Raw genomic sequence first — 12472 nt, forward strand, 5'->3', positions numbered from 1 at the left:
GAAAATTATTGTTCCTTTGGTAGTTACATATTTCCTTGGTTTTTCATGGTTATTCTTGCTTTACATAGGTATCTATGAATTTAATGGAGTTTTCACCTCTTTCAGACTTTATGGGCTAGTTTCAGTGGGAAAACACCTTTACCTCTAGTTTGGTGTGAAGGTGCTAGATGGATAGGGCGCAACAGTTCTGGCTCCAGTGAGGGTGCAGAGGCATAGCCTTCATGTGATTCCGTCAGCTGAGCTGGCATCAGCAGAAACTGTGGGAGTCCTTGGTGATCACGACTGAGGATATCCACAGTGGTGGTGAGGGCAGTTGGAATTTTCGGTGAAAAAGGCTACTGAGATTCTTTTGATCTCTACTTTTCCCACAGGGGAATTCATGGCCAAGGGGATCCTTCATGGTACCAAGTCTGGCTTGCACATATGCTCATGGTGAGGGTGGCACGGGTGTCTGACACGTACTTTTATAGAGTAGCCACAGTGTCAGGGGCTGGAGCTTGTGTCCATGTGGAGTGACAGTGGAGACTGGGGTTTGCAGCATGGTCATGTGTAGGTCTACTGCTGCTCCAGGGATCAGGACACAGATAGATCTGCTGTAGTGATGGCTCTGGTATCTAGAGTGCCAGTACTCTTGCAGCAGCCACAGAGCCAGGGTCTAAGACAGTTGTGTGTAGAGTGACATTGACTATGGGATCCAAGGTGTGGGTGGTGGCTTCTACGTCTGAGGTACAGACCCTCTCAGGTGGCAGAGCCAGGGTCCAGAGTACAGATGCACACAGAGTGGCCTCAGCTATGAGGTCAAGTGATGGGCAAGCTTGCAGCAGTAGTGGCTCCAGTGTCTGGGGCAAAGAAACATGTGGTGTGACCACAGAGCAAGGATCTGGAGTGCAGATATGCATGGGGTGGCCACAGCTTAAGGATCTTTAGTACACACAGGATTGAGAAAGGCAGCATATAGGCACAACAGTGACTCCTTCTTGGGGAGTGTAGCAAGCTCAGCAGCATCTCCCTATCTGGAAGTTACTTTCGTCGTGAAAGCTACTGGTGTCCTCTGCCAAGCAGGTTACAGGGGACAAGGGTAGAATCCATTACATGACTGATACTGATAGCCCCCATTCTTCTTCTTTGAACCTAGCCATCTCCAGATGTCTCAAGTATGCCAGTCTCTCCAGCTATCCCTTCTGTGCAGGTATTCTCCAGTTTTTGCTCCACTGTGTTGCTGCTGGTTTGTAATTGAAACCTGGATCCCTTCCAAGGATATTTTTGATTGTGAATAGTTGTCTACTTGTTTTTCTGTGGAGGGATAAAAGCTGGCATCTCCTTCTCTCCTATCTTGCTGATATCAGTCTCCTAGGCTTCAACTTCTCTGTTACGAAGTAGCAAAGTGGGGACAAATGAAAGGGACAGGACTCTCTTACTTACCTGGCAGCTGCTGTAATCCACTTTGGAATTATAGATTCTTCCCTGGATAACAGTGCTCACAGCCAATGCTGCTAGTGTGGCAGATGTCCCAGTGTTGGTCACCTGGAGGACACACATGTGCACTTTCCTGAAACATGTAAGACATATCCCTGCTATACAATTTTCTGCCCTAGGAAATGCAACCATGCTTCTTCTTCCTTAACTCTACCCCAGCTGACATGCTTCATATCCCCTGCTGCTGTGGTCCCCTCCTCTAATAGGCCACCCTTGGGACAAGAGCAAGGCCATTTTAGTCTAGTTTCTGTCAGTCCGAGTACTACGTAAATGTATCTGGCCAGGGGAATGAGCAGGGCTCTGTCACTTAGCCCATAAAATGAAAAACGCCAATCCTTATACTTGTCTGACCAAACAGGGGGAGCACAGGCTACCCATGCTGTCCTTCCAGTCACTTCTCCTCAAATACTTTTGCTTCTTTTCAGATAGGTGCAAGGACGATTGACAAATTCATTTCCTGAGGAGATATGCTGAGCTCCACTTCTTACATACATCTTTATCATCTATGAAATATTCTCCTGGAGCCTCTTCTTCACTTCTCCCATCAGGAAAAGAGAGAAAAGAGGCAGGCTCCTCCACAAAAGAAGAATAAAATATGGTAGAAGGCAGTGCAAAATATATTGGCAAGGAAAAAAAAGCATGTTTTCCAAAATGCAGCAACTTGTGTCTCTTTAGCAAAAAAAAAGATTTCCCTACAAAGAAAGAAATTATAAAATCCTCTCCTTTAGTCTCTTCTGCCATAGCCCCTTGACTTTCTATCTATGTCCTTGTGTATTTTTATGTCTGTGCTTCAAATCTGTATTAATCAGGGCTCTCCAGAGGGACAGAACCAAACTCAGACACACACACACACACACACACACACACACACAGAGACAGAGAGAAAGAGAGAGGGGTGTGTGTGTGTGTGTGTGTGTGTGTCTGAGTTTATCAGGGAGAACTGGCTCACCTGATTATAATGATGAAGTCTCACAATAGGCTGTCTGCAAGCTGGGGGATGAGGGAAAAAAAAAACAAAACAAAACCATAGAGTGGCTCTGTCCAAGTTAGAAAGCCTCAAAACCAGAGAAGCTGACAGTGCAGCCCCTAATCTGAGGTCAAAAGTCTGAGATCCCCCGGGAGGTGACTGGGGCAAGTCCCAGAATCCAAAGGCCAAAGATCCTGGAGTTTGATGTCCAGGGGCAGGAGGAGAAAAGACATCTCATTCCGGAAGAGATAGCGGAAAAGGAAGCTAAGCAAGCTGAATATCCCCCTTCTTTTACCAGCTTTGTTCTAGCTCACTGGCCCGATTGGATAATGCCTGCTCCCCGTCTGCTAACTCACATGCCAATCTCCTCTGTAAACACCCTCACAGACACACCCAGAAACAATGCTTCACCAGCCATCTAGACATCCCTCAGTCTAGTCACAATGACACCTAACATTAACCATCACATTCACATTTGAATAAAAACTTCCAGGCATTCTGGAGATAAGGCAATCCCCTACACAAATTCAGGATTTCCTCCAACTCATAGTATTTTGGCAACTTCACAGATGTAAAAGAGACTTTGCTACAGTTCGGCAATAGATGAAGAGAAACATTGCCTAATACTTGGTAGTCATGAATGGAAAAGTCAGGTGTGTGATACGGGGAAGCAACACAAAGGGAATAGGACACTGAGTGTAGACTTCAGCATGGTAAATAGGTTCCTGACATGTCAGGCAGTTCCTAAGGTGGTTTCAGTTGAAAGAATTTAATAGGCTTTAAGGTGTCAAAATTTGAGTGCCCTTAGAATGTCAGAGACAGGCATAATGGAAAGAATATTAGAACTGAAGACATAGAGGGTATGAATCTCCTCTCTGTGATTTACTCATTTCCAACTAAGGAAAACCAATTGAACTGAGTTTCTTCATTGACAAAATGGTATCTACACCACAGGGTTAATGTCAGTATTAGATGAGATGACAAAATAAAGTACCCAATAAAGTGGCCAGGACCAGCATGTGTGGGCACATATGTGTGCATAGTCTGAGTACTACACAAATGTGTCAGGCCAAGGAGATGAGCACAGCCTGAAAACCCACTCAAGTTCTGCTAGTTAAGGTCATTGGCCCAGCACAGGGTTACAGTGAACCAGAGGATGGGCCCGCCTGTTACAAAAACCCACCAAAACTTGCACCCAAGGGACACTATCTGCCACAGTTGGCATCTCTTTCTAATTTCCATAATGCCTGCAGTGCTCCAGTAGTCACTCAATGGATGAATAAACGGAATATAATGTCTCGTTGCCAGGATCTTGCTTAGGCTAATCTTTCTATAGATGGTAGCTTCTAATAAATCCAGATCACATTCCAAAAGAATGAACTGCACAACTCAAGGACCATCTGACAACTAGACCAGGGTTTCTCAAAATATGTCATTGTGCCACTTTAACACATGACATGGATTTTGTAACTATGATACTAAATCATAAGCAACAAAAGAAAAAAATAAATAATTTGAACCTCGACAAAATAAAAAACTTTTGTGCTTCAAAGGACATCTTCAAGAAAGTGGAAAGACAATCCACAGAATGGAAGAACAATTTTGAAAATTACCTATCTGATAAAACACTTGTATCCAGAATATATAAGGAAATCTACAATTGAATAATGAAAAGACAAATTATCACATTTTTAAATGGGCAAAAAATTTGAAGAGGCATTTCCCCAAAAAGATATACAAATGACTACTAAGCACATGAAAAGTTGCCCAATATCACTAGCTAGCTGGGAAATGCAGTTCAAAACCATAATAAGGCACAACTTCACAGCCACTAGGATGGCTAAAAATCAAAAGTCAGGTGATAACAAGTATCGGTGAGAATGTGGGGAAATCAGAATCTTGACACTCTTTTGGTAGCAATATAAAATGATGGAGCCACTTTGGAAAACAATCTAGGAATTCCTTGAAGAGTTCAACATAGAGTTATCACTGTGCAGTTTTCACAGAGTGCACAACTTCTGTGCTTTGTACATTGCAACCCCGAGTACAGTCCCATTTCTCAGATGAGGACAAGAGGTCCCAAGATTAGACCACACATTTAGTAAACACTGGATCCAAGGTCCTACAAGGATTATAGAACCCAAAAAGAAAAATATACTGGTTTCATTATAAAATGAAATACAATAACATCTCAACCTTCTTAGGCAAAAGAATGCCTTAAGTATGACAATCAATCTTGATTAGAAATGAAGTTAGAAATTTGAACAAAAATAGAATTGGAGGCAATTCTCATGCAAAACATTGTTCAACATGCTCAGAGTAACAGGATACTGCCTTCAACCTAATAGCCGAAGCAAAAGGCTGTGCACAGGGATGGTTATAAGGCCCTTATGTGTGGGTCTATCATTTGCATGCATTAAGATGGAAATTGAGCATCCATATTTTACTTGCATGTGCCAGTAAAGTGATTGCACTTCCCAAGATCCCTTTGTACTCCTAATTACTTGATTTGTGAATCAAATGTGCGGTTTCAGGATGGAAATAGATACATAGTAACTCCATTTGGGAGGTCCAATTTTGACAGAAATGACTGAAGACTTTTTTTATGAAGAAAGATTAACTATAGGATTCAAATTTAGTTTACTTAAATCACTTGATATTTGGAGGTCCATTTATTTGAAAGGTCAATTTTTATTTTCTGCCCTTAAAATTAGACTTTAATTGGGAAATGCAGTTGAGTACTGAAATAATTAATTTGTAGCTTAAGTACGCAAGTACAAAGTATAGTTTTTATCAGTAGGATATATCGTATGAACTCTGCAGCCTTAAGAAAAAAATAGCATCAACATTTTATATTTAAAGAATTACAACAAAGTCCTGAATTTATCTGCCGGCTGCTCTAAAACATGTTCACATAATACTAGCAATGGTGAAATCAGATTTTGCCTCCGCAGACCTAAGCAATACTTTTCTAAAAGCACAGTGGGATTCATAGTTTAATTTACAAAAGTTGTTTCCTACCTTGAAAAGTCAAATTGTTTTCCCTCTGTGCAGCAAAGTTCCACAGGAAATAGAATAGTTATAAAACATGCATTCTTCACTGGTTCAATTTTCCTACCCATATTTAATGCTGTATTACTGCAAACAGAACCCTACTGTATTACTATATCATATGTCACGATTAGTAGAGGTGTTTTCAACTACTATTGCTTGAACATCAGCTTTGCATTTGAAGGCTGAGATGGTCTCTAGTTATTCCTAGGGCTGGAAGGGAAGCAGGAAGACTTCTACCCTAAAGCGATATGGGGCTAGGCTCACTTGGCTGCTAGTGGCTGGCATGGGGTTGTACCTTTAGCCATCTTAAAATAATGATTTTAGAATGATTTTTAACAAAAAATGCTGGGTATGGTTACATTTAAAAGTTTCTAGTTGTAGTTTTCAAATTTCAAATAAGGTAACTATCATTAGGTTTTTAAAAAGATGTTCTAGTGGTGTAAATACACAAGGTTGGCATTAATATCTGCCTTCTATTCTAGTGACACATCTAATTGTCACATTATTTCCCTGTTATCAAAACCAAGATATTTTATTTACAAGGAAGTGTTTGATCAAAATATACAAAAGATGCTAAATTCTCACATGAGCTGTTTAAATGTCTCCCATTCACTCTCCAATGAAACAATAATGACAATAATAAAAATAATTATACAAATGGCCACCAATCGTTGAGCACCTATTACAGGCCAAGCACAATCTTCATAATATTGAAAAAAATAGATATTATTTCAGCTTTATAGAAGAGAAACTTAAGCTCAGAGAAGACGGAAACTGTCTCAAGCAGCTAAGACAGGATTCATTTCTGCTATTCCCATGTAGCATATACCATGTACATCTATATAGTCATACATTTCCATGATTTTTGGAGGAGATAAAAGAAAGAAATTGGGGAGCAGGGAGAGCAGGAGTGAGATTATAACAAGCAAGCTTATATATATCTTGTGAAAGCACAATAATGTGGATTTATTGTGATATATTTTGTTCTTCTCAGACCTGAGATGCCCTCTGGTTGAAGCGTCACTTACTCTGTGAAAAAGTTGCAACTGAATTCCCAAAGAGCCAGTATATTGTAACTTTCCCAGAGAATTGTTACTGTTTCTATAGGGTGTCACGTATTTATTTTTTCTTCTTTGCTAAACTGAAGTTGAACAGAACACAGAGGCTCTGCTCCCACCCCTCTTTCCAAAGGGGAGGGAGAGTGTGTGACAAAATTACTTATCACATTTAAGTGGCTTCAAACTTAGTTAAGTGCTCTGTAAGTCCTTCCCATCCCGGACATTCTGATAAACTGTTCTGGGGACATAGTATTTTGATTTTGATAATTTGGCTGCTACCTCATTCAGTGTTACGCAAGAACATGGAAAAATCAATTGATGTTTTTGTTCCATTGCTCTTCCTCAATTAAATGCTTCTTTTCACCATTTTTTTTTTCCTTCTTCTCTACCACACTTTAAAGTAATACAACACGATAGCTTCAGCCTTGGTATTAGTCCTCACAGATAGAAATGTTCTTGAAATAAGCTCAGGAGAACTTTTTGTAATAACTTTAGCCATGTTTCCAGACTCCTATCAGTCCCTGAGGTAGTCATAATAAACATGAACTGAAACTCCAAAATCTTCAGGAAATTCTAGCCTTTACAAAAAAGAAAACTATCTTTGAGGTTTCTACAAAGTTAATGCAATGTTTACAAATTGAGTCAATAATGTATAAAAGTAAAACCAGGGATTGCCTAAGAAGATAACTAAGAGACCTCGGTTTATTTGTTACTAAAAAGTATAGACCTAACATTTACCAACAAAAGTAACACAGTGATTTTTATAAGAATAGGATTCCTTATGGGAAAAAATGAGCATTAAAAGTTTTCATATTTCAAATGCTCCATTTTCTTAAAGAGAAGGGGATATAGAAAAGTAGCTTTATGACATTTTCATACAAGTATAAAGTGTGTAAAGCATGTTTCATAAGCATATTTAGTAAAATAGCTTTGAGGTGGTCTTGTTATCATGTAAAGTTTAGCTTGCCACAAAAGTTTAGTCCAGATCCAAATTATTTTCATTGTACCAGTACACCACTTAGAGATACCAGGCACTTAAAGTCCTAGGTCACACATTGTGACCTGGAGTGTGTATTGCAGCTAAACTTCTCAAGTTCATCTACTTTTGTTATCTCATGGCCACAAAGCACAATGAATTTTATGTTCAAATATTTCTGGAAATTGTAATAGCCTAATGAACTCCCAAATAACCCTTTTCACTTTCCAGAAATTTCCAACTCAATCACTGATGATTCTTCTTATAACACTTTGGCCTAAAAAGTACATATCCAGTGGTTTCTCTCTGTCTTTGATAACATTTTGCTTCTTGAGACCATCTGTGTATGTTGCTTCTAAGACCTGTAAAACTTCTTTCTCTGCTTCCTAGCCTTTGTCTATCTAGACAAAAAGCTGGCCAAAATTTCAAGCCTTGGATTAAGTTTGTACTATTCAATGACATTTTTCTGAAGGCTTCCAGAAGAATTAGTTACTGTAATTTGTATGTACTTCCATTATTACATTTATCCCAGTAGGCTAAAATTTACAGAATACACGAGACTTCAAAAGCAAGAACCAGGAGGGATTTGTTTTCTTTTGTTTTAGTACTTGTATCCCAAGTTTCTGGAGCAGTGCTTGACACACAAATATCCTGAAAAATTGGTGAAAAAATGAATAGAGAGAAAGAACACATATGGTTTCTATTTCAGAGATACTTTGATTCCCTCTCAGCCCTGAAAATGATGTTAAAATTGTTAGTGCACCTATCTTCTCCTCATTGAAAAATTATTCCTGGATAGATAAGGGTTGAATTAGCAGCAGGCCGCCCAGGTTCAAAACATGGCTTTACCGTTTTAGTAGCGGAATACACTTCGAAAAGCTACTTAATTTCACCTTTTCTCAGAAAAGAAGTCCTCAGTCTACTCATTTGTCGAACAGGGATTGTAACACTACTTACGTCATAGAGTAGTTGTGAGAATTGATGGATATAATATAGACACAGGCCTTTGCCCAAGGCCCAGCACAGGGTAACTGCTCTCTTAAATAACCAGTTATCAGGTTAGTGTCTACTGATCTGTATTCATTTTTAAAAGCAGAAAAAAAATTATCTGTGGCTTTAAAAAAAAAAGCTTTATTGAGATATAAGTATTAATATATCAATAATTATGATTACCATATTCTAATTTTTAATCATGATAAATAGGGACTCAGAGTTTTCTGGAGATTGATGGTGGTAATGGTGGCACAACAATGTGAGTGTACTTAATGCCACTCAACTGTACCCTCAAAAAGGGTTAAAATGGTAATTTTATGATATGTATATTTTACCACAATTTAAATTTATTTATTTATTTATTTATTTATTTATTTATTTATTTTCAGAGAGAATTTCACTTTTGTCACCCAGGCTGGAGCATAGTGGTGTGATCTTGGCTCACTGCAACCTCTGCCTTCCAGGTTCAAGCAATTCTCTTGCCTCAACCTCTGAGTAGCTGGGATTACAGGTGTGCACCACCATGCCTGGGTAATTTTTGTATTTGTAGTAGAGATGGGATTTTGCCATGTTGCCAGGCTGGTCTCAAACTCCTGACCTCAGGTGATCCACCCACCTCGGCCTCCCAAATTGCTGGGATTACATGCGTGAGCCACCATTACCAGCTAAAAAATATTTTTAAGTGACATAGAATAAACTTCACATATTCAAAGTATACATTTTTGACAACTATTGACATATGTATACACTAATGACACCATAACCACAGTAAAAATAATAAATATATCTATCTATTCATTGTGTCCCTTTGTAATCACTGCCTCCCAGCACCTCTACCCCCACCTTCAGGCACCCAGTGATCTTCTGTCACTTTAGATTAGTGTACATTTTCTAGAATTTTATATAAATGGAATCAGTCTGTACTGTTTTGCTACTTTCTCTAAGATTTATCCATGCTATTGTATCAACAGATCATTCCTTTTTATTGGTGTAGTATTCCATTGCATAGATGCTATCACAGTGTGTTTATCCACTCACTTATTCATGGACATTTGGGTTATTTCCAGTTTTTTTGGCCATTGCAAATAAAGATGCTATGAACATTCGTGTATGTCTTTCTATGGACATAGGCTTTCATTCTCTTGAGTAAATAACTAGGAGTGCAATAACCAGGTCTTATGGTAGGTATATGTTTAAGAAACTGGTAAACTTTTCCAAAGTCATTGTGCTCTTTACAGAACTAACAGCAGAGCATGAAAGTTGGTTCCTCCACAACCTAGACAGTTGGCACCATGGCCTGAAAACTCTCTCTAGGCAGTAAACTGGGACAATGATAAAGATCACATTGTTTATTTCCTACCTCTCACCGTCATCCAGTGACATTTCTTACCTGACATCCAGTTATGTGAAAGCCATTGTTTAACATATTTCGTCCAATATTTTGGTTGTTTCTGGCAGGAAGACAGATCCAAGCCCTTTTATTTCATCTTGATCAGAATTATGTTCTCATTCTTATGGTGTGAATAGTTTAATTTTGTATGCACACCAAGAAAGGTGTGACCATCTTTTCAGTCATACATCATGCAACCTTATATTTCAGTTTACAGTTGGCACCAAATAGTCTACAATTCATTTTGTGTTGCATTTAGGTATTGAATCTTTATTATGAAGTAAGTTGAACTTAAGCAAATGCAATTTCTCATCTACTAATTTGGGGAAAAGAGAAGAAAAGAGGATATATCACTCTTTCCTGGCCAGTTAGTTGATTTTATATTATTTGGATTAGCAACAGAAATGACAGTGGAATATAGAGTTGTTCAGTGCGAAATTCAGTAAACTGTAAGAACATAATCCATGAAAGTTGTTGTTGATTCAGTTTAGGTACATTATTAGAAACGCAGTTACATATCAGCTGAGCTGCAAGAGATTCTTGTAAGGAATTTTCATTTTATTTTACTTTGTGTCTCGTGTGGTTCGTCAAGAAACTCTCTCATTAAATAGGGTCTGTAAAGGACCTGCTTGCCCTAAGCACCCTGGTGGATCATTAACAGATACCCTCTTATGCTTTGCAGCTTATCTGGTGTCAACAGAGCACTTTATCTAGTTAAGAGTATATTTCCTGGCTTTGGGGAATTACTGAAAGCTCATGTAGCCCTCCAAAAACTCCCTCAAAAAAGTCATCTCCTGAGACACTCTGATCTGAGCCATTGGCTGTCATTTTCTAGGAAGTCAGAGGAGAGCTAATGGGCTTGTGGCTATGAGTGTTATAATTAATGTACATTTGGCCCGGCACAGCAACTCATGCCTTTATCATAGTGCTTTAGGAGGCAGAGGTGGGACTACCACTTGAGGCCAGGAGTTTGAGATCAGCCTGAGCAACAAAGAGAGACCCTGTCTTGACAAATAGCTTTAAAAAATTAAAAATTAGTCATGTATGGTGGCATGCACCTGCAGTCCCATCTACTTGGGAGGTAGAGGTGGGAAGATCTCTTGAGTTCAGAAGTTCGAAGTAGCACTGAACCATGATCACACCACGGCACTCCAGCCCAGGGGACAGAGTGAGACCATATCTCTAAAAAATGTTTTTAAAATAATAAAAAACAAATGTACATTTTAGTATCCATTTTCCTGACGTTATCCTTCCATCTTTATATTGCTTCAAACAAAAGCCAATTCAGATGAGAAAATTATTCTAGCCTTTGGGTGAAGCAATTGACATGCATACATCTGAGGTAGTGGGGATGGAAAGTGGCCAACCTTCTTGGGAAGTGAAATGGTTCCCAGAGGTTATGCAATCTCTGGGGGAGCCCGTCCCAGGTGGTGAGTGGCTGGAGGCAAAGAGGAGGCCTTCAGTCCAAGGTGTTCATTTATAATAAATTCCTCTCATGCTGGTTCAGACTGGGGATGGGATTGAGGTAGTGAAATACCCTTACTGAGCATAAAAGGCCTATAAATAAATGCACCCACTTTTTAAAAGCTTTAAATATAACTTTCTCAATGCCAAAGGCCCTAAAGTGAGGCAAAACAAAAGCAACAGTAAAAAGTGAAGAGAGAGAAGAGAAAGCCCAAGTGTTAAAGGCCAAAGTCTTTTAAAAATACAAGATCAGTGCTATGTCATACATTATTGAAAAATCAATTTTAACACAAAAGTATCCCTGGCCACAGAAATAACTTGCATCTTAAAATAAAAGTCAATTCATAGAACAGGAACTAGAGCCAAGTGAATGAAAACACCTTACTAGCTCACTTAGGCACTTGAGGTTGAAATAATATAAGGTGATTACCATCTCTCACTCTTCTCAATTTATAATGCTGGCTGACTGGGTGGCTGGAGTCAAGATGGAGAAAACGTATCTCCTCTACATACAGCAGATGGGCTTCCCCAAACTTTGCTTCTGAAGATTGTTTTGTCAAGTTGAAATTAAATTAACCTAATCACTTTCCCGCTAAAGTTTGTAAAGAGTGTAAGCAGATGTGAATTGCCATGAGGGATAAGCATGTGGTGGACAACAGTAAGAACATACTTTAGGGTGAATGAACAAGTTGGATATAACCATTGCTATGACACTGTTTAGCAATTTGCTCTCCAGATTGGAGGTGAAGGATCCCTGATTTATTGTAGTCCCCACTATCCACATTTTCACTTTCTGTGGTTTCAGTTTCTTGTGGTCAGCTGTAGTCTGAAAGTATTAAATGGAAAAAGCCAGAAAGAAACAATTTGTAAGTTTTAAGCTGCAGTCATTCTGAGTTGCATGATGAAATCTCTTGCTGTCCCACCTGGGACATGAATCATCCCTTTGCCCAGAATATGCACACTGCATATACTACCTGCCTGTTAGTCACTTAGTAGCCATCTTTGTTATCAGAGCCAAAAAACAAGCTACATATAGGGTTAGGAACTATCCACAGTTTCGGGCATCTACCAGGAGTCTTGGAACGTATCCCTTA

This window comes from Chlorocebus sabaeus, chromosome 4 (genome assembly GCF_047675955.1).
Source record: "Chlorocebus sabaeus isolate Y175 chromosome 4, mChlSab1.0.hap1, whole genome shotgun sequence".
Taxonomy (NCBI): Eukaryota; Metazoa; Chordata; class Mammalia; order Primates; family Cercopithecidae; genus Chlorocebus; species Chlorocebus sabaeus.